Here is a 23,887-nt window from a genome sequence, read left to right as displayed (position 1 = left end):
GAAATTAGGCTATAAATAACAGCTCCATGCCCCCGACCAAAGGCTTTTTACTCCTAGCAAGCAAATCTCATGTCTCTGAAGTGTGATGCCACATTGTCCAGCAGATCACATACGTTATCAGATAACGCTAATCTGTGAATTCCATGTTATGACGTCTCTGTGCCTTGCAGCTCTAGTAGAGAATTACAGACCATACACGATTGATCATAAAAACTGAACCACTATTTTAGATCTTACTAGAATTACTTGGTGTGGAAGGGCTGGGTAAATAGGTTGGGGAAGGCAGAAAACATTGGCTGTGATGGCATCGGGTTTTCCAATAACAGAAGCAAGAATGGGTAAATTCCAGGAGTCTAAACATGAGACAAAGCAGAACATGTGAATAAAGTGAACAGGTAATATTGGTACAAGTCACCTTAAGGATTCCTGTGACTGAAAAAGGGAGAACCAGCTCTGGAGCTTTGTAATCCACCTGTAATAGAGGCTGGCCTCTGTAAATCAGTCAAGCTTGCAAACATGCCACCAATGTTCAGTTCTGCTTTTTATATGATAAAAAAAGTCCCTATTAGTCAGAGTCTTCACAGCTGCAAAACCCATTTTGTATGAAGGCAAGAAGATGCCATTATTTTAAATGATGGCATTGCAATGTGATAGAAGGTGTGAAAGAAGGCTATAAATTCTGGGTCAGTCCTCTCTGCAGTCTCCTGCAAGTAACACAAGCAATCCAGTAGTCCAAGCTGCTCAGGATAGTGTTTTTAAACACATTAATTAAATCCAGCTAAGCCAAGATTTCTTCAACAATTTATTATTGAAAACACATTTAGCTGGAGGCATTTGGAGGAGTTTTGTGAAATCAAAGGCTGCACTGCAACTGAGAGTAAGTTTTCAAGCCGTCAACTCATTAATAGCAGAAAATAGATATGCTGCTACAAGGCACCAAATCAGAAGTAAAAATATGGAACTTGTTACTGTGACTTCAAGAACAAATTCTAAATGTTAGACTATTTCCAAGCTGCTGTCACCAATGCCCTAACTTCATTCTTAAAGTTGAAACTCAGACCCCTTATACCCAAAACTGTTGATCTTTGGGGCAGATTAAGCAGCTAATGGGCACAGCTGTTGGGTTCAAATCTCTTTTGGCAACAGTTATCCTGATTTTTCAGGATCGTTTTCCTGACTCTAGTTTCTCTCAATTTCACTATTATTTCTCAAGTTACTCACTTTCTGACTTGTGCTGGACGCATCAAAAATAAGTGTTACTGGAATAAGGGCATGTTAGCCAAACTCAGGCCATAAGAAAGAAACCTGCTGCTCTCATCCATGCCACCCTGGGAACCATGTACTCTGGCATCACGACTTCTCTGTGAAAGGAGCTGAGAGTTCAGTCCACAATAGCTGCTGAAAAGAGCAAACAGCAGAGGCAGCAAAACGTTCTTTAACCAGCAGAGAAGGGCCTGACACTCTCTGCAGGAGACAGTAGCTGCATAAGCACAAAGGAAAAGCAATTTTGCATTAAGCGTCTGTGGGTAGCGAGGATTCCCATGTTAACCACTCCCATGATAAGTCTGTAAGAGTGCCCCAAATATCCATGGTCCCACAAAACTTTTGTCCTAACAGGAAGAAAATCTAAACCCAACTGACCCATTGGTATCTGAACCTCACTGTGCAGAAACATAGCAGAAGTCCATCCCAGGATTCGTATTAATGTACGTCGTGAGTTTTACTGACTTTATGTCAAAAGCCATTTGAAGTGAATGCTGTCATAAGTTTGAAGTAGACTTCACATGGATGTTCAAAACAGTCTCAGGGGTAAAGAATCATCTTCCTCCTGCTCATATACAGTCCCTGTTGATGTGGGCTGTTTGTAAACTGAACGTAAAAATTCACTTTGTGTTCTGTCTGCAGAAAAAGTTGACTTTCCATTAAATTTTGATTCACACATCTGAGTTTGTTCAAAAAGAGGACTTAAGATTCTCTGATTCATCTAGAGGCATGTAGACAGACTAGATTTGATCCTGCCCAGTCCAAGCTGTCAAATATAAGCCAAAGTCCACACTGACTGCATAGTGGGTATGACACAGTGTCCAGACTAGTAAGTTCACCTGAGCATTAGCTGAGAGGAACAGCATATTTTTCCCTTGAACATGCTGACTTACCAAGAGAGCTATGTAATTTCTGAAACACAGTCGTTTTACATCCATACAGCTGGGAATGTAAAGCAAAGCTCATCCGTGCAGACATGGATCCTACTTCTTTTAAGGTTATGAATTCTTATCTGTGCTGCTTCCTCTCCTGTATTGCATTGAAAGCAGAGGTAACAGGATTACGAAATTTTGCCTTCCACCCTCAAATGCATTTAAATGAATCAACCCAAAAGAGAAAATGTTCATTACTTTATTTTTGATTCCTACTGACTTTCACTGTTACAGAATCACAGAATCACAGAATCACAGAATCAACCAGGTTAGAAGAGACCTCAGGGATCATCGAGTCCAACCGTTGCCCTGACACCACCCTGTCGACTAGACCATGGCACTAAGTGCCATGTCCAGTCTTTTCGTAAACACATCCAGAGATGGTGACTCCACCACCTCCCTGGGCAGACCATTCCAATGTCTAATAACCCTTTCTGAAAAGAAATTCTTCCTAATGTCCAACCTGAACCTCCTCTGGCGAAGCTTGAGGCTGTGTCCTCTTGTCCTATCGCTAGTTGCCTGGAGAAGAGGCCGACTCCCACTTCACTACAACCTCCCTTCAGGTAGTCGTACACGGCAATAAGGTTACCTCTGAGCCTCCTCTTCTCCAAGCTAAACAACCCCAGCTCCCTCAGCGGTTCCTTGTAGGTCAGACCCTCCAGACCCTTCACCAGCTTGGTCGCCCTCCTCTAGACTCACTCCAACACCTCAACATCTTTCTTGAAGTGTGGGGCCCAGAACTGGACACAGTACTCAAGGTGCGGCCTCACCAGTGCTGAGTACAGAGGGACGATCACTTCCCTAGACCGGCTGGCTACACTGTTCCTAATAGAGGCCAGGATGCCATTGGCCTTCTTGGCCACCTGGGCAGACTGCTGGCTCCTGTTTAGCCAGCTGTCGATCAGCACCCCCAGGTCTCTTTCCTCTGGGCCGCTTTCTAACCACTCTTCCCCCAGCCTGTAGCGCTGCATGGGGTTGTTGTGGCCAAAGTGTAAGACCCGGCACTTGTTCTTGTTGAACCTCATGCCGTTGGTCTCGGCCCATCTATCTAACCTGTCCAGATCCCTCTGTAGGGCCTTCCTACCCTCCAGCAGATCAACACTCCCACCCAGCTTGGTGTCATCTGCAAATTTGCTGAGGGTGCACTCAATCCCTACGTCTAGATCATCTATAAAGATATTGAACAGCACCGGCCCCAGAACTGTCCCTGGGGAACACTGCTAGTGTCTGGCCGCCAGTTGGACTTTGCCCCATTCACCACCACTCTCTGGGCTTGTCCAGCCAGCCAGTTTTTAACCCATCGAAGAGTCCACCCATCCAAGCCCCGGGCAGCCAGTTTGTCTAGGAGGATGCTGTGGGAGACAGTGTCGAATGCCTTACTGAAGTCTAGGTAGACTACATCCACAGCCTTGCCCTAATCTACTAAGTGGGTCACTTTGTCATAGAAGGAGACCAGGTTGGTCAAGCAGGACCTGCCTTTCATGAATCCATGTTGGCTGGCCCCGATGCCCCGATTGTCCTGCATGTGCCATGTAATGGCACTCAGGATGATCTGTTCCATCACCTTGCCTGGCACCGAGGTCAGGCTGACAGGCCTATAGTTCCCTGGATCATCCTTCCGACCCTTCTTGTAGATGGACGTTACATTTGCTAATTTCCAGTCAGCTGGAACTTCTCCAGTTAACCAGGACTGCCGGTAGATAATAGAGAGTGGTTTGGCAAGTTCTTTGGCAGTTCCTTCATTACTCTGGGGTGAATCCCATCTGGGCCCATAGCCTTGTGGGTGTCCAACTGGCACAGCAGGTCACTAACCATCTCCTCCTGGATTACAGGAGGTTCACACAGCCCCCCGTCCCTAACTTCAGGCTCTGGGGGCCAAGTCTCCTGAGGACAACCGGTCTTAACATTTAAGACTGAGGCAAAGAAGGCATTGAGCAGCTCTGCCTTTTCCTCATCCCCTGACACTACACTACCCTCCTCATTCAGCAAGTGGTGGAGGCTCTTCTTGACCCTCCTTTTGCTGTTGATGTATTTGTAAAAGCTTTTTTTGTTATCTTTGACTGTAGCAGCCAAATCGAGCTCTAATTGAGCTTTGGCCCTTCTAATCTTCTCCCTACACGACCTGGCCACGTCCCTATATACCTCCCAAGTTACCCGACCCTTCTTCCAGAGCAAATAGGCTCTCTTTTTTTCCTTAAGTTCTAGCCTAAGTTCTGTGTTTAACCAGGCCGGTCTTTTTCCCCGACGGCTTGTCTTCCTACACACCGGGACAGCCTGCTCCTGAATATTTAGCAATTCCCTTTTGAAGCATGTCCAGCCTTCCTGGACTCCTTTGCCCTTCAGGACCGACTCCCAAGGGACTCGGTCCACCAGCCTCTTAAACAGGCTAAAGTCTGCCCGCTGGAAATCTAAGGCAGAAGTTCTGCTCTTGCCCCTCCTTACTTCCCCCACTATCGAAAACTCTAACATTTCGTGGTCACTATTCCCAAGACGGCCACCGACCCTCACATCTCCCACTAGTCCTTCTCTGTTCACAAACAACAGGTCAAGCAGGGCCCCTCCTCTAGTGGGCTCATTTACCATTTGCATGAGGAAGTTGTCCTCCACACATTCGAGGAACCTCCTAGATTGCTTCCTCTCTGCCATGTTGTATTTCCAGCAGACATCTGGCAAGTTGAAGTCGCCCGCGAGTACAAGGACCGGCGACCGGGCAGCTTCTGACAGCCGCTTGTAAAACGCCTTGTCCGCCTGCTCATCCTGGTTGGGTGGTCTATAACAGACTCCCACCGTAATGTCCGCCCTGCTGACCTTCCCCCTGATCTTCACCCATAAACATTCAACCTTGTCATCCTCACCATCTTCCTCAATTTCAACACAGTCTAAGCACTCCCTAACATACAGCGCTACCCCACCGCGTCTCCTGCTTCACCTGTCCCTCTTAAAGATCTTATAGCCATCCATAGCAGCACTCCAGTCATGAGAGTCATCCCACCACATATAATTGTTCATGAGTGGTGGGCTTGCCAATTTTAAGGCCAGAAGTGATTAATGAGACACCTGACCTCCTGCGCAGCAGAAGTCACAACACCCCAAGCTGCACAGCTGTTCCGATGCCCATAACTTGCTTTCATGCCCAACACGCTCTTAACAGGACACCTTGAACATGTGTTCAGCAGTTAGATGTTGTGATATTAGACAGGATTTTGCTCAGGTACATAGAGGACATACTTGCTAATATATAGAGGAGAACTATAAACACTCTCCCATATATTAACGGTTTGCATTACTAATGACAGACTGTAAGTACTGCCTGGGTCGATTGAGGTTGCTTTCTTACAAAACTAGAGCTGAAAGCTTTCTGACCTGAACCACAGTTTTTAAGAAACCCTGGGGTTAGTCTGGATACAGGCAGACCACCAGGGGACATGGGTATTTGCTAAGAACAGTCCTGGACACCTGACTGTGAGATTCCAAAAATATCATGTAGCATCAAACTGACTTAAAATTTCCATTGGGGACATGCTGCTCCGTTGTCTAAGATATTTGTAACAAAACAACATCAACAACAACAAAACCCTACCCGAAAAAAGTCCTGCAGGGATGACTAAGTTGCATCAGTTCTCCCAGAGGTATAATGTATACAAATCAAATCAAAATATAAATCATTCCACCCTGTTGTGGGGTTTATACACAGTTTCTTTTAATAAAATATGCAAATATTTTGCAGTAAATTGATTTCCCAGTTTCAGTTCTCTTATCTCCATATTTATTATTCATGATTCTTCTACTCCTCCACTTGAGCAGATGAAAAAAAAAAAAAAGAGGGGAAAAAAGCTGTGTAGAGTTCACTTGCTTTTAGGAACTAGCTTTATTATTGTTATTATTAGCACAATTTTATACTCCTAGGAGTGAAAGATAAATGTAGATATTACTTCTAATCTCAACCAAAGCTAAGAGGTAATACAATGACACCCTCTTTAATGCAAATCACTGCAATAAATGACTACATAGCCCAAGTGCTCTACTGCATTACAAATTGTAATGAAAGTTTGAATTGCTGAGCAAAATGACTGTTGTTTAACCTGTGACCAAGCTGGATGGTATCAGTTCTATTGTTAAAGGTATACACACCATGACTGCACAGAAATAAATCCAAATATTTCAGATGCCTAAATTGCTGCTAAATAGACTTTCTGCTTAAAAAAGAAAGAAAAAGAAAAAAGATGTTTTTTTTCCTACAGGAAAGCAAGCAGCTAAAATTGCTGGTCAGTTTTATATTACATTAGCCAATTGCTGTTTTCCATCACTACGTGATTAACAAGTTCTGCAGCAGAGAATCAAGATTGATCAAAAACCTGGGTACACTGTTCTGGTTGCTGCTACTGGAGGTCTCTGTTGGAATAAAAGACAGAAAGCGGAGGGAGTCACTGAATGTCAGGGCGGCAGAACAGGCGCAGCTCATCACATGCCAGGAGAAGGTCAAAGACAAAGGAATGAAAAGGGAGAATAAGACTCTGAAAAGAATCAAATGTTAACTTTCAGTCCTATATGGAGAAGACCCTATTATACCACAGGTAGTTTAAATATAACTTTTTACAAGCATATGCTCCAAGTAAGCTCCATTTTTTCCAGCTTTACACAAATGGAGCTACTTTCAATTTAATTAGGCATAATGATTTCTTCCCATTAAGAACCTCTGTGGATTACAGGTCTCATTTTTAAAAATGTGTCTGTGATTTAGCAGTCCAATTGCCTTTTGAAGGATTTAAAAGTTTTATTCCTTTACAAACAAAGAGCTGGGCCTGCAAATATTCTGATAGGAATTCTAGTTGAGTAACAAACCCTAGAGGAAAAGAAAGATTTTTACAGATATTCTACGTTTGTTGGACTGGCTCAAGGATTAAACTACATTTTCTTCTGAGAGTGCACAGCCTTATAGGAGTTTAGGTGACTGTAACGATGAATTTTGATCTTTGCAGAAACAACATTTTCATCTAAAAATTCCTCAGAAGAAAAATTCCCACCAAGACTCTAAGGTGGGCTGTTTGTGAGAAGAGGGCTCTGCAAGGTTTGGCCCAAAGCGCTGAAGATCAAATTCTCTCTCAAGTCAAAGAAATTATGTCAGCACAGAATCTGGCCTTAGGTATCAGTGGTGAAAAGAGACTACATTGCAACTGCATTGGCATTGCAAATCAGACGGGGAAAGAAGGAAAACTTCACAAAAAGATCTTAGATTTCTTTCTAATCATTCCATTTCTTCTCTGCCAAGAAACTGATGGGGTTTGTCTCTGAACTTCAGCAACAGCTTTCATCTGGAATAAATCCCCTGCTTTAAATGGAATGGCATCATTAAACTAACGTGATGACGTGGAAAGTCATGCTCCTGTCTCTGGAAAAGACTTGCAGGTTTATTTAACAGTAGAATAATCCTCTCTGTAACCTGACAACAAGTTATTTACTGTAGGCAGGTTTTTTGATGTTTACTTTTTTGACAGGCAAATAAGATGTTTTTTCATCAGAGAACCTGACATTACTAGAAATTATGACTGGTCATTTGCTTTTTCTCTACAGTCATACCCAAATAGCTCCTAAGGTTTATCTTCTCTGAAGTGGTGCACCCCAGGTCCTAAAGCAGAGGTCAGGCATGGCGGTGGGTCAGGGAGAAACAGGCTCCAGCCCACTGGATTTCTTACTGCGGTCAGCTATTGCTCACTGCTTCTTGGCTATATCCAGTACAGAATTTTTTTTATTATTATTTTATTAAGATGTAAATGAAATTTAAAAAAACTCTGCAAAAGAAAAGTCTGCTTGAAAAAGTTTGTTCATGTTGCAGAGTATTATCTGTAAGTCCTCCAGCTAGGCTAAAAGCCTATCCCACTGCTCCTTGGGATTTCTAGTGAATTAATAATGTCACTGATGAATATTCAAAAGTAGGCAGCTATTGTACCTCCAAGCACATAATTAATTATTCATTACACATTTTTATTCACTGAATTAAAAAACACAGGGTGCTCTGGGAAATGAAGTGTACTTCACTGCAGGGGCATGAAATTCTACACTGCCCCTTTAAGGATTATTACTCTGTATTTATAGTTGCCAGGGCAACATAAATGCTGGGCAATTAGATCATGGGTTGTCCCCAAAGACTGATGGGATAATAAGCAGTAGTCAAGTATTAAGTTGACCCAGTAAATGTCCCACATGAATAAACCTGGGCTAGGACCACAGCTGGCATCTTTCAAATGAAACTTTTACATTAGTATAGTTTAAAAGGCGCATTTATCCAGGAATTGAGCATGCATCCATGTGGGAAGGCTGCGGAAAGGGCTAATACCACTTCCCGGTGGTGGTCCACAGGCTTTGTTCCTTGGGCTGGGCTTTGTGCAAAGTTAGGAGCATACTGAGCCTCTAAAAAGCTCAGAAGAAGCCGGGGGGCCCCATGTTTACCTCCTAAGGGCCGATGGTCTGTGTCGGTGGAAGGGTTTTTTTTCCCCTAATTATTCTGCAAAACTCACCAGTGGGGGAGGAAATCAGTTTTGTTCTGGGCTTTAAAAAAACGGGTATTAAAATTTGCAAAAAAAAGATAACTATTTAACTGGGCATGCTTTTGCCTTAGAATCAGTTTAACAGAAAAATAGCACCGAGAGAACCCCTGTAAATTATTACCTGCAAAAGAGTCATGTTACCGACGGCATTTTTTCTGGACAGTAAAGTGTGATCTAAAAATATCAAATGAAAAGGACCAGAGAAATTCCCCTAAACTACTTTTTTTTTCAGTTTTGCTGCAAATATAAACTTCAAATAGTTGCTGGCTACTGGCCATGCCTTTTTTCACTGAACTTATTTTCTGCAAATCCTTCCATGATATTTTAGAAATTTATCTTTCTCTCAAAACTATTTTCAAGTTAAAAAAAAAAACAAACAGTGGAGAACACCCCCCCCCATTATGCAATTTTTTCACCATTAATAGTTGTTATATTATTATTTTTTTTAACTTAATGCTTTCCACTATCCCCACTGGTGACACAAGGTGATGGTTTTATTGTGCTTTTAGATCACTAATTTTGCAGAGGAAAATGGGAAATTATAGCTTATCTCTGCCTGCAGACACTTGGCTATGCTAGAGCATGAAATAGTTCTCAGTTAGAGATACAGTAATGCTTTCTATAGTTTTGTAATACAGGGAAAAAAATACAATTCCCAGGAAGTATTATACATCCTTCATTGTAAGAGAAAAGACACATTTTATCAGTGAGTGTGTGAATGTGTAGATTTATCCAAACGTAGATACACATCACATTGCCCCAGACAATTGAATGCATTTTCTCATTCATTAAAATTATGTTTATATGTAATGCAATGACTAGCTTTGTAGTGAAAATATTTTAAGGAAGAAAACAAGTGCTCAGACACAATATTTCTATAATAGTATTATTTGCCAAAATGTCCCTCCCTTTCAACAGACTACACTTTAATGATTTGGGTCATAATTCTAGCAAGAAGAGAGGTGTACCTTTCTCTTAAAGGAGAAAAGGACGGGCACCGTAAATTGCTGAGGGGCAAGCTTGCCCAGACCGCTTGGTCAGACACTGGGCAATGTGGCTTTGAGACAATAAGTGTGCTTAAAGTTAAGCATGTGCTTAATTATTTTTACATGATCAAATCCTGAGAGTTGAACACCTTATCAGACTGAACTCTTAAGTCTGATTACAGATATGGGTAACCCTTGTCACACAGGATGGGAACAGCATCCTCACGTGCTCAGGCAGGAATTTGTTCCGGAGGTGGTGCAGGACTGCCCCTTAGCATAGCCAAAAAACCTGAGCTGCGATACTCAAGGACATTCACCCTGTCAGGGCTCCCCTCCACCACGTAATGAATCTGTGGGGATTGCAGACCGTAGGATATCACCTCTCCTGCTTTTATTACTTACTGTTGAATCCTGTGTGTATTTCCCAATGACAAGTCAAGAGGTACACGGCAATATTTCTAGGTACAAAATATATTCATTTTCATACTTATAAATATGAATGTGGTTATATTTTATATATGTGTATACAGACACTAAAATGGAAAATGTCTAGAGCAAATTAATTCGGTTGCATTTGTGGATTTGAAATATCAGCAAAATATCATTTCTAGCAATTATTTTTAGCTACAGGTAAATGATAGAGGACTGGCTGCTTCAGCAGCTTGTATCTGTTTATTAATTACAAGAATGCAAATATTTGACAAAAACAATTGAGATTTCTTTCACGGTGTTGTGAATCTCAGGACAATCTCCTGCAGAATTGGCTATTAATTCTCCACTTGGACATAGTCCACAAGAAACCTGACAAAAATCAGACACAATGGATGCATCTGCATCATTCTGATCTGGTCTGTTGTTGCAGGAAGACACAAAATAACAAGCTGATGGGAATCTCTGTCTTGCTTAATGGTTAGAAAAATTAGGAACTGTCCCAGTCTGCAAGACCTAGCAAGAAAAACTGCGAGATCAAATAGAGATGTTGATTTTGCTGGAAGGAACACACTATCTAAAGTTCAAAGTAGGCTCATGTGGAGATAATCAATCACTATACTAATAGCAACACTGAAGAGATGCGATGCACAAGGCTATAGCTTCGGCCACAGAAATTATATCCAGTGATTTGCCTAAAGTTGCATCTTAGCCTCATGACCTGGCAGCTCTTGCTCCAAAGTCCCAACAAGTTCAGCCCAAGGCAAGGAGCCATTTTCACCAGTATCTCTAGGTCTCCTTGAAGAAAGGATGGGCTTTGTTGTTAACACTGTACTCCTGGACTGCACGGATGGGCATTGAGTTCCCTTGGTAATATTCAGCTCAAGACAAATACGAGTCTACACAGCATATGAAAGGACTTCAAGTGAACTGGGAGTATCAGAATATTTATATCTGTGAGAGTAAATGCTAACTAAAGGGTCACCCAAACCTGGCACCAGCAAGGTCCATCTTGGCAGTTTCCCAGGCAAGGTAACAACAAAATCTCATGCTATTATTCAAGTTTTAAATTAAGAGAAAGACACACACAGCCCTTATGGTCACTTGAGCATGCATCTTACTAGGTCCATGGCAGTGAGATTTTTAGTTTGGGGTCTTTTTTTCTTGGTTTAACCGTTACTGAACACCCAAAATAGAAGCCTTGAATTTGTAGGAACAGGAAGACCTCCAGTCTTCCGTAGGAGTTGAAGTAGCTGCCTTTAGCAGGTAATTCCTAGAGCTCAGACAGAAGAGTTGTCTTTTCTGGGAAAGTCACTGAAAGAAAAGTTGCTTTCATTTGCATTTCATTTGCTTTCATTAGAAATGTGGGACTGGTCCCCACACTAGGAAGCTCTGCTGCAAGGCTCCGGAGCACAGTGACAAAGACATCTGGACAACTTCCTGTGTTGCTAAAACTGCTTTAAAATTACTTTTACAATTAATTACACCGCAATCATCCCTCTGTGGAAAAGGTGGAAGGTGGAAGTTGGTGGGAGTGCAAAGTGCACCGACTGCATCTGAAGGAAATTTTCTGCTGCGGGATGGCAAGTCATGGTATCAAGCATGATACATCATGCATCCATGATTTCACCTCTCTTTTGCAAGTAATGGTAATACCAGGTATCCTGCTTCCTGCATGCAGGGTCTGGCCAAAGAGTTGTTTAAATGCGTATCAAACTAAGTATTTTTCTAGGACTAGTTTCAGTCTTTATTTTTAACTGCTTGGAAACAGAAAGCCTCTCTGCATCACAAGCTCTCACTGCCTGGGCATTGCTGCGGTGACTCTGTTAGTAACAGCTACACAGAAGCACTGCTGCCCCATTTATCCAGCCCATCTCCTACAAATTAATTTCTTCTGCTTCTCCTTCTCCCATTCATGTCCATTCCTTGACATTCACAGTTTCAGCATCAGACATCCTCTTCCAAGGCTGATCTATCCTGTCTGCTGTCTCCTGATGCCCACCTCCCGCAGCAGTGCACCTGTATTTATGGCAAAGTAAATGTTGGTAATCCTGAAAATGTGACAAACTCATTGAGGAAACAAGGAGCCTCCTTTGTTTTAAGTCCCTTGCTTGCCTGGTGTTTTGTCACTAAGTGTCATCAGTTGTATGAACGCCTAGAGCAAAAGCTCCTTAGGATAGCCATACTGTCTCTGGTCTGGACACACTTGAAGGGGTCTGTATCAGGGCTAAAGGGACAGGAACAAAACAATCAAACAAACACAGTATTCAAATTTCTAGCACTCACTTTTTTTCCTAGAAGAGGAAAATTATTTATATATGTTTATGTACTGAAAGCCCAAAGTCCACACTAAGTGGAAGTGGCTGTATACTAAGGCAACAGGTCTTAAAACCAACAGAAGGCACAAAAAGCACACAGAAACCAATGGCACATTTACACTGGCAGTTGTGACTCTTGCTCGCTGTGATCAGAACCTCCACATCAATGGCACCAGCACCTGAGGTAATTAGTTCTCAGTGGCACAGTGCTAACAGAACTAGGACTTTTGCATGCCCGGAGACAGCAGCACCATGCACATTGCACGGCATTGTCATGACTCAAAGGATTTATCCAAGGTCATGGAGAAAAGGTGACAAAGCCAGGATGGGAGACACAGATTTCCTAAATTCTCATCCTGTGTTTAATTCCTCTGTCCCTCCAAGGAGTTCAAGAATTTAACCAGACAGTTTAATGTATGGTGATGTGAATGCAGATTTGCTCCATTTAAGGCATTCTTGATTTACAAAAGAGAGGCTAACACTGTGGAGATCACATCCCACAGTCACTGTGTTATATGGGTTAAAGGAAAAGAGTTTTTGGAGAGGCACATTTGCCTTCTAGGGCATCCACAGTGCAGCAGCAGCAGGGAGGAGACGATTGAAAGAACAGGAGGAAAGGCTGAAGTTAGAGAAGAAGGGAAAATTGTGCTCTATTAAAACAGCATTACAAAAATTATCATGAAGGAATATCTACATACCAGGCAACCCAGGTCAGTCAGCCTAATTCTTATAGTTGATCAGGAGCACTTGATAAAATCTTCTATCGAAGAAGTCTGTTACATGACTTAACATATCCAGTTATGTACGATCTTATGGGTAAATATATATGGAGATATATGTGTGCATGTATCTCTATATGTATATTGGGAGAATAACAAAAGACATTTTTAATAATCTGTTGCAAGCAATGCATCTCTACTAGATGCTAGCAAAATGAAGGGGGAGAGAGGAAAAGAATGGGAAAAGGAATTTGTCTCTCCTGCAACTCCCAGTCCTTAATTACAATACACAGATAAATAAGGAGACAGGCAGACAGGTAGGCAGAAGGGCACAGATGAAAGGGCATGTATGTTCAAAGGAAACATAATTACTTGCTATTCCCTTGCTCTATGGAAAAAAAGTTCAGAGTTTCAATACTGACAGAAGCTAAAAATTGATCCATAGAAAAATGTTCACTTCACTAGAGGCTGCAAAAGAGCTTCAGCGACTGACACAGAGGAAAGTTGTTCTGAATTCCTTCAGGCGGGTTGGAAGGCAGCTCTGACTTGAATAACGCAAGAGGCCTTTGAGGCATACAGATGCCCTCCTTTCTGAAAAGTTTTTCTTGGAAAGCAAACTTCCTCTTCTCAACTCACGCTTGGCAGAGAGGATTGCAGTCCAGGCTTGCTGTGCATTTCATTCCAGTATCAGTGGACATAGCTCAACAAACGTTAATAGTCTCCTTCCTGCTTACAGCTTTTTATATCAAACACAAGTAATTGTCCAATCTGCCCCTTCCCTCTTTCAGTTCTTAATCTTTCTTTCCTACCCATCCTAGCTAAATTCCTCTTCTTTCCTTTGCCTTCGGACAAATCCAGCCTGGGAAAATGCAACATTTATTCCTTTCCAATACACGCTTGTAACACGAAGGATTCAAGCACATCTGTAGGTGAACAGATTACAGACTTTCATCTCTACAGTGTAACATGTGGTATTATTTCCCCCACACACCCCAAATCTCTCTGTGGGGAAGGAAATAGCTCTTTCTCCATGTTTCAACAACACCCAGTGAGATTAAATCCTGACTGAGCATTTGGGCATATACATACTTAGCAGTAATTCTAAGATGATTTTGAAAACTCCATTGGCTGGACTGGAGGATCCTCGGATCCTAGTGTGGGGTGGAGTGTGCAGCCGGCAGGGCTCTGCTGGCCCTGCATGTGCTCCTGCTGCTCCTCCTCTGCTCCAGCTCAGCACCAAGCTTCTCCTACTAGTTTACTATGAACAGCAAGAACTTCTATAATGCAGTATTAGAGGTTCTTCTCTATCATCATCTTCAGCCATGTCCATATTTTCTTTAGAGCAATAATTAAAACAACATATTCACCAGCTGGGTTATTTTTTTCTCCTAGATTTAATCTGTTCAGGCTCTGATTTACATATTAAAAGCACTAATTAGCCCCTCAGAGTGTCTGAGCACGGATAGTGCAATAACTGGTCATGTAGTCACTAGAGACCACTCCCTAGTGCTTTTGGTAAGATCTCATGTATACAGCCTCAGTCTCTGGATGGCAGGAATGGCCATGTGTAGAGGGATGGCTGCTTTGTTTCATAGCATTGAGGGACTGTAGTGCCGGATTGCTTCATTCTTGCATTTCTTCTTCTCTTTGAAGTGTCGTGTTTGATCTGTCTGCCTGTCTGTCAGGTTTCCCCCCTCCCCCATTCCCCATTGCATCACATGCCAGAGCCTGCGAGAGGATGGACCGCCTTTGGCCAGTGCTGCTGCAGAAAATTCCAATCCAATCAAAGGCACAATGGCCTCTTCTCTTAGCTGTGATGCAGCATTCAAATAAACAAGGACTGTGCACTCAAAAAGAAAAAAAAAATCAATAACCCTGTGAGCTATTCTTCTGGCTAAGGATATTCAAAGGAATCATTTAATGTTCTTTGCATGTTTAGAAGTCACCTACAAAATGGCTCATTGGTCTGGAAGCAATGTTGTGTAGCCCCAGGTGAGAGGCCTGAGTCTGAATCCTGATTGAGCTTATTTCCAAAGCTACCAGGAGCTACGAAGCCTCCAGGGTGGGAAGAAAGGCTCTCTAAACCCAACTAACAGGGGTTTGATAGTCAGCTTCTTCCTGGAAATGTGTAAAAGTAAGACAAGCACCCCTTCCCCAGCAATCACTGTGAATGCTCCTTGGTTTTAGAAGATCCAGAAGGCCCCATTACTCTGGAAAAGGTACAGGGCTTGTTTCCTCACATGCAATGCTGCCACAAGAACGTGACACTTTTTGCTTGGGCGGTGGGAGCTGGTATCACCACACGGCATTGAGCTGCATTGCCTCAGGGCACCAGGCCCCTTGGGGCGATATTTGCACCATATTTAATCAGTATGCTCCTTTGGGAAACACAACAGAGCAATTGAGCATCAGGAAGGGGCACTTCCCCCGCTTTTGAAGAAGATGTGCCATGGGGCAAAGGAGATTTCTAGGTTTTTTGAGCCAAGGATAGGGAGGAAGCAAGAACAAACGATCTAAATCAGTGCCAAGGGCCTCAAGAGGAGACAAAGTTCTCCCCGTTGCTCCACTTATGCATCTTAAATAATCTTGCATGAATATCCTAACTCCATCATCTGCCAGGCAAATGGTTTTCAGGGAACTTGTCTTGAACATCAGTTTGAGTAAGTTCTAAAACTAGGAAATGGATTAACTGAACAATATTCTTCTTGCTCCGTTTGCTAGCTGGCCAAGGAAAACTAGCCTTAATGTTGTGATTAGCCCCTAAAACAGTTAAGTGTATGACTGGGACTCCTGGGCACTAAAGTAATGCAAGTACTCAGCACAGCAATATTATAAGCCAGGGAAGGGTGGCATGCAGGTAGATAAAAACAAGCCTGGGTAGAAGAGAGCAGGAAAAATTAGTGTTTCTTGAAGTTGTTGTCCTGAGTGGAACTTAGTATTGTGATTCAAAGAATGATTTTTGGTGCAATTATGTTTCTTTGCCTAGAGGAGCCCTAAAGCCTATGAGGAGTTGCAATACCATAGAGTAAAGAGGCAGATGGCATCTACATAAGCACCAGAGGGTTTGGCCAAAAACCAAGGGGAAATTGTCTTGGCTGTGCCACCATCTTTGCTAGCTATTTTCTTCATAACAACCTTATACTTTTCCAAGAGTCCCATTTCAGAATAGGTTTTTTAAAAAGCTTGTATTCCAGTGTTACCAGGAGACAAAACTGCAAGAGAGCCCAAGAGACTGTAAAACTGTAGCTTCTAAAACTGTTGACTTCTCTTCAAGTTAAAGAGAGGAAATCATACAGTGGGATGTAGGTCTGGTGACACAACTGTGTAAACCACCCTCTGCTTCCAACAGAGGGAGATACCTCTGACATATTTTAAAACTTCATGCAAAGAAAATAAGTCAACAAAATCCATTTGATTTAAACTATAGGCTCCCTCAGGCTATCAGAACAGACCCTCTGTCTACCGAGGGAGCTGTTTGACTTATGCCAGCTCTTATGAGATGCCTCTCCAACCTTTAAACGGGTTGGGAATGCTCAGCAGACATACTATTCTGATTAGTAGCTTTGAAATGACAACTGAGGTTTTGCTATGCGAACGCCATCATCCACAGCGTGTGTCTGAGTGATCTCAGTAAAAAAGTGCCAGTCACAGCTGGCCACATCCCACAAAGAGGAAGAGAAAGACTGTATTTAGGAACTCTTTCTTCAAGACAAGGCAAATCTTGTCTTGAATAGATGAGAGCTGGTGAAGATTTTTCAAGAAATACCTGCAGTTTTGCCATCACATCTTTGTAGAGCAGTATCTCAGAGACCTCCAGAGAGAAAACCTTCAGTCCTCAAATAAAGGGCTTCATTTCTTATACAAATTTCCTTTTAAAGAATGTGTCTCAAGACTTATTTGTCAGCTCCTGTGATAATCCAGGCAGCTAATTTTCCCAAAACTTCCCAATAACTGAAGCCATATGTTTTGCTTTGATACAGGTTCTATCGAGTTAAAAGATTTGACAGGAAACATAACTGTAGCCAGTATTTACTGCTAACTAGAGAACAGCAAAAAGTTAAGAGTTTTTATTATGTGCTTTCAGTTTGGGATGATCTGCTAGAGAAGTAGGTTGGAAGGCTCCATATAGCCAATGTTATTAGCTGGTGCAAAACTCCGGGAAATAAATCACCTTTGTGCTTCCCTGATTCACCTGCCTTAGAAGCACATGGTCTCATGCTTCCTCCTTCCGCTCTTCCTCTTGTGCCTTTATCACCTTCATCTGTCAAATGAGATATCTCTTCCATTCCTAACACACTTAAATTACTTCTCCACTTCTTTCCTGCCCTTTAAACCTTTCTGCTGTCACTCTGCCAATATCTTTTCTTCTTTTCTCTGATTTCCCAGATAGAATATATCTGGACTTCCTCTTGTTTCTGTATTTCAGGTCTCTCCAATCTCAGTGCCATTTTCAGTGTCCAGTTGCCTTAGTGAGACTCAGCGTTTTATGCCCAGACTTTTTTCAAAATCATCATAAAAGCAGAACTTTAGGATATGATAGACTAACAACTCAACAGAAAAGCACGTTCTATTTCCCATTGCCAACATGTCATAGCAAGCTCTCCTTGAATGCTGGGGCAGCAAGTCATCATGCTTGGGGTACTGTTGTCTGTAAGCACCTTAGGAGTGTGTAACTTTGAGAGGGGTATGGGATGAAGGCTCATTAAAAGCTTCTGTGATGCCCGGTACAGAAGTAGCAATCCTCAAGTTTCATGTTATAGCCATCCCTTCGGTCTCCCTAAAATGGCAAAGCAAAACTCAGTTGCCACCAGCAAAGCCACACAAATTGTTGCCTTAAAGCCACACAATAATGCAAATTCTCAGCTGACTCATGAACTGCATCAATCAGACTCACCGCAAAGTATCTACATCAGCCACCGCTGTCGTGGCAGAGCTGGCCTGACTGTGAAGTTTGTGGTCAAATAAGATCAGCTCAGCAGCCTATGACGTGAGCTGTACTGGGACTATTTCCCCAACAAATCAGCTCTGTGGTCTCACATCCTGCTCTAGATCTCTAGAACCATTTCTCCCTGAAATTTTCTCTTTGCTGTGTGGGTACAGTCCATGTGCATCCACAGTTGGGGTAACTAAGACCTTAATTCCCACCACTGTTTGCATTCTCATCCTGAAGAATGCAAGGCTTTCCTTCAGCTGCCTGCTGCACTGTTACACACAGCATATGTGTAATTAGCTTAAAATAAAACTCAGGCTTAACCACTACCGCTGCTAATTGCTGGTTAAGACAAAGCCTTGTGCTGATGACCAGAGTATCCTTTTCTCTATGCTGTGCAGGCCCATTTCAAGGTCTGCAGTCTGGATCATGCTCATCAGTGAGCTAGCAGAGTTGCTCTTACCAAGCAGGCCAAAGTCCACAGTGCCACATTTTGGTAGCAGAAAGATGTTGCTGAAAATAATTGGGCCTGGCAGCAGTCGATTGGTTTCCAAAACCAGTCCATTAGTTCCAAGGCTCACTGAGTGTTTGGTTGCTCTGTAAACCAGCCACATGCCTAGATATTGTGCCCAATTAATCTGGAATGAGTTTAATTTAACAAGGTATATTTGCAACAAGTTGCTTCTGTTAAAAAAAAAAGAAAAAAGAAAAAAAAAATCCTTTGTTTTATCCCAGTTACACCTTTTTCCCTTTCTCTCGTCAGTTGTGTGGCTGCCAGTGCCCACAGGTATTCCTCAGGGATGTGGCAGGAGACAACAGTATGACTGGCTTCTTGACAAGGGAGAGGTGGCCTGCCAACTGCTACCCATTGACTGGAGTGTGTGCTTGGCTCTGGGAGGCAAATGCTGCTGCAATATGCTCTCCCTGGAGAAATCCATCTTCAGAAACCATGACTAGTGCTGAAATGTTCCCAGATCTCACTGCACTCTTAAAGCATGGAGGCTGAGCATCAGGGGAACCAGTTAAAATATATGCATTTAAGTTGTTGGAAATAGTAATACTGTGCTTCCTCCTAACACCATTTCTGCAGGTTTTTGAGTTATTTTTCCCTGCATTGAACTCCCACCACCAGTAACCACACAGACAAGGCAGATCCATGCTCCAGATGAATGCTGTCGTCTTCTGGTTTTAAGACTTACTGTCCTTGGAGGAATGAAGATTCCCCATTCAAACAAGTTTGCAGACATGCAGCAATGCAACCATTTTACTGTTGCTTCGCTGGACCCTTCCTTCCCATAACTTCAGGGTCACCTGTAAAACAGTTCTGTTAACATTACACATTAACACAGACTCACAATATGCAAAAAGGGCACATTCTCTCTAACTTGGAAACCAGAATATATACTGTTAGAGGTGTCTGATTTAGTCTAGTGACTAGACTGTGGGTAACACAGTTACCCTGATGTAACTCCAGGCTCACTCCACTGAAAGCAGGGAAATCAAGCTAGTTGCTAACTTCAATGATTTCTTTAAGAGCAGCGTATGGTTACAATGATTCCTAAAACTTCCAACATTGGAAGAGCCAGAATTTACCTACATGAATGGAGTTGGATAACACCTGAACACAAACACATTCTTGCATCTCAAATAGACAAGTATACTATATTTCAGCATCAGGGATGCTCAGGTTTTGTCGATGGCCTCTATGACCTTGAGAACAAAATAAACTAGATTTGGTTTCTTACTCAGAAGAACCCTAAATTCAGTCTCTGTTTTTCCCCAGCCGACTTCACCTTGCACTGTTAGATACAAGTATTGGTGAGAAAATTCAAAAATATCACATTAGTGATAGAGCCTAAAAGAATTAAATGACTTAATGCGTTATGCCTCATGAGATATCAGCAACTTTTAATCAGTACATGAAATATTTCTTCCCACTAGCTAACTAGTTTGGGAGGAAGGAAGCTGATTTAAATACAATTGTCCAAGTTCAGCCAGCCCAGCCTCAACTTTTGAGCAGTGTTATCAACCCCTCCTATTCAGCGCTAGAAGAGTTTCGCTAGATTGTCTGCTTCCAAATCCTACATCCGCTGAGCAGCACCCCACTTTCCTTCCAGCAGACAAAGTCTGGAGTGGGGAGTTTGCTTCCGTCTTTTGGCTTACACCTCAGCCAAAAGAGACGGTATGGAGCACAAACCACCTCCAGGCACCAAAAGTCCCTGTCTCTGTGCAACATGGGACTGGAGCAGGAAGGGGCTGGCTTTTGCATGATTTCCAGACCAAATTTTCCTTGTGAGGGAGAGGCACGACAGTGCTGGCACAGAGTTATCCTCTTGGAGCTTTTTACACTTTCGCAAAGTCCTCCCCAAGCTGTGCACAATCCAGCCCTCCAGGACAGCTCACATTTCTGACCAGATTGTGCACAAGGTTCCAGCAGCCGCCTGGAAAGTCACTCCAGCAATTAAGTGCTGGTAGATTTTTTTATTTATTTATTTTTTTAAATACGAAGGATATGGCCCACTGTGCGGCGTATTGCAACCACCCTCCCTGTCAGGCCGTTTCACAGTAGTATTGTGGCGCCATGGAGAGGAGCTAATTGGATTTGTTGTCACCTCCCGAAGCTGCCAGGAGCTCACGTCTGCTCTGGTTACAGATGAAGACATCACGGTGACAGGCTTAGAGATGGCTCAGCTGGCATCCTAGGGCCACTAATAGAGCCATGTTGATTTAATGTCCGAGTGGAGAGGTGCAGACAAGCTGTTCAAGTTTTCTATTCCAAACAAAGCAGAGATCTGTTATCAGTTGTCTGCGGATCAGTAAATAAACTTCCATGTGGCTCTCACAGCACCTAACCATTGCTACAGAAGAATGAGAAAGTATTTTAACATTGAGATAGTACTTTTAAATGAGAGCACTGTCTCTATGGTTTATATTGCCCTCAGGGAAATCAGTTAATTCCTTCATACATAAATTTTACTTAACTATGTAATTATGGATGAATCCTATTAGTCTTTAAATTGCTCACTAGTTAAAAGGTGTGTGTGTGTGTTTTCTACATCTCTTTTTCGTGGAATGTACAGATCATCTGCACTTATGAAGATTAAAAGCCTATTTGGGGATTTTTGTTTGTTTGTTTTTTCTGCTTTTAAGTGAAAGCATAGGATTTATTCGAAGACTAGAGCATGATTTTTTTTTGCCTCTTCTGTATTGTACCATCTACTCAGAGCACAAAACTGGGTTTAGGCAGCGTTTCCTTTATCCTCAGCACTCTCAACATCTCTGTCAGCACTCACCCTGGCCCCTGGCTGCGTTCACGTGGTATCACCCACCTCTCCCTTGTGCTCCATGTTAAGTGATCACTCATGCCAGCGTGATGAGCGTGTGAAAGACAGCTCAAACAGGACAGTGTCCTTTGATACCCATATTCACAGCTCTGAGCCAAGGCTGAACTACAGCTCTGAGTCACATTTTCGAGGTCTTGGCACGCAATGCCACATCAAACTTACTTTCAGCAGCACTCAGGTCCCATTTATACACTTCAGGCTCAAGTTTCAGAGAGCACCAGTTCTGCTCTTCCCATAGCCACGTCTGCAGCCAGAGCTTCAAAGGAGCTCAGCACCTCTCATCTTAGTGCAAAAATGAGACCTTTCCCTTGATGACTCAAGGCAAGTGGAGCACTTTGGATGATCCAATCATACCTAAATCTACAGGCATTTATGAAACAGGCCCATGGTTGCTAACATTTCTGGTACTTCCGCCGATCCTGTTCTTTAGGCAGCTCTGAATTCAGTCACATGCTGAACCTCTGAAAGGTAAGAGCACAGCTAGGAGAGCAATGTGCTTCCACAGTGTCACCAAGGAAATGCACTGAGGCCCTGCCAGCTGCCTCCACCATCATCTCTAGCCAAGGAAAGCAGTGATTCCCTGGTTTGTCTGATGCCTTTGGATCAGAGGATAATTCAGGCTGGCAGGGACCTCAGGAGGGCTCTAGCCCAAGCCTGTGCTCAAAGCAAGGTCAGCCTTGAGCCCAGACTGGGTTGCTCAGGGCTTCCTCCAATTGGGTCTTGAAAACTTCCAAGGTAGTGCTGTGGCTGTCCATTGACAGCACTGAGGTGAGCCAGGTGCAAAAGCAGCCTAACCCCTGAAGATCTCAGATAGAAGAGTCACAGGGATATGGCCTGGGTTGCACTAGCTGCGGGAGGGAGCTGCCTCTCCATCCCCCCAGGCTAGGGGCTGGTCCCTTTTCTCTTTTGTCATGCCCTGCAAGCTTGGCAACCTGGGCAGCGCCATGGAGAAAGGGCAAAGGGAAGAAAGATGGCACCTATGGAGGAAAGATGCTTCACATACCAAAATGGCCTTTCTCCAGTCCGTCACTTGCTGCCACAGGTACCCAAGGTCACGCAGGGCCTGAGCAGGCTGAGAGCAGTATTTAGGAGTCTGGACACAGGGCAACAGTATCCTCTCTGCTCTGTCAAAACTCAGTGTAAGCCAGAAGGAAAGCTGAAGACCCCACCACACAACTAACAGGCAGCAATCTTGTGAATAGAAACAAATCAGGAGAGAAACAAGGACCCCTCCATTAATACTTGACTACAGCATTTCTCATCCATAGACGGATTTTGTAAATGACGCTGTTGTTATCCCCGTTCTCCAGGCAGAGTAGAAATGTGTTGTGACTTGCTCCAAGTCCTTCATCAGCCCAGCAGAAAAGTCAGGAGCCCAGGTCTCGGAGTGCCAGCCTTGTGCTCAAATCACTGAAATCCACTTCTTGCTCCTCAGTTGTTTCCTGGCTGTCCTTATCTGAAGTGTGAGCAAGGTTTCTGTGCTCCACACGGCACTCCAGAAAAGCTCCAAACAAGCAAACAAAGACAGAAAATCAGACAGACTGAACATCCATCTCTCCTCCCCTCTCCCTCTGAGGACTCTGCTGGGCCTCTGCTGTGTCTGAGGCAGCTGACCTTAATGGGAGGCACAACTGCCAGTCCTTCCTCACTCTTAACTTTCAACAAAAGTCATGCCCAGCCAGAGGCCCACTGGAAGGCCATTCTGAAAGTTTACAGCTGACCTTAAAATATGATTGTCCCCTGTATGTTGTCCTCTGAGGTGTGGATGGAGCCTCCTCGTAGTACAGTGTAAACAAAGAAAAGCCTTTGACAAACTGTCTGAAAGTGCAAGCCAGAAGCCATTTTGAGAGTGGTCCAAGGACATGAGCAACAGTGGATTTTGGTGGCTTCCAAAACTCAGCTGTTGTCCCTTTCTCAGAAATGCAGATTGGGATTTTCCGTGGTACTGCGCAGAGGGACACTGAATAGTTGGGCAATAAGGACAGGACAAGCTTAGATTGAATCCTCCTCACCCAGTGGTGCAACTGCTGTCTGAAAGCCTGTGGAAAGTCAGCCCCTCCTGCAAAATGACCTCTCACACCTCCAAACTGCCTTTTTCAAGTGGCATTATGGGCATCTTTTACTTGCCAGGCAATAGATTTTCATCTTTAACACATCTTCATTTTTTTGGCACAGCAGGAACTGTACTTGGAGGAATTGTCCAAAGAAGGGATACCACTTCCCAACCCTTGTTTTCTAAAGGGAAACCTCCTATCTGGTTACCATTGTCAGTAATCTCCACTGACAGTTACAGTCTGGAGAACTTGGACAGATTTTCCCTCTCTTCTCTCTAGGCTCCAGTTCTAGCTCCTTTTGATAATCTTCCTCAAAGCTGTTAGGACAAATGATTCCAGCTTCATCTACATTCCCTCATATTAAATG

This window comes from Nyctibius grandis, chromosome 4, assembly GCF_013368605.1.
Source record: "Nyctibius grandis isolate bNycGra1 chromosome 4, bNycGra1.pri, whole genome shotgun sequence".
Classification (NCBI taxonomy): Eukaryota; Metazoa; Chordata; class Aves; order Nyctibiiformes; family Nyctibiidae; genus Nyctibius; species Nyctibius grandis.
This window is presented reverse-complemented; position numbering follows the sequence as displayed.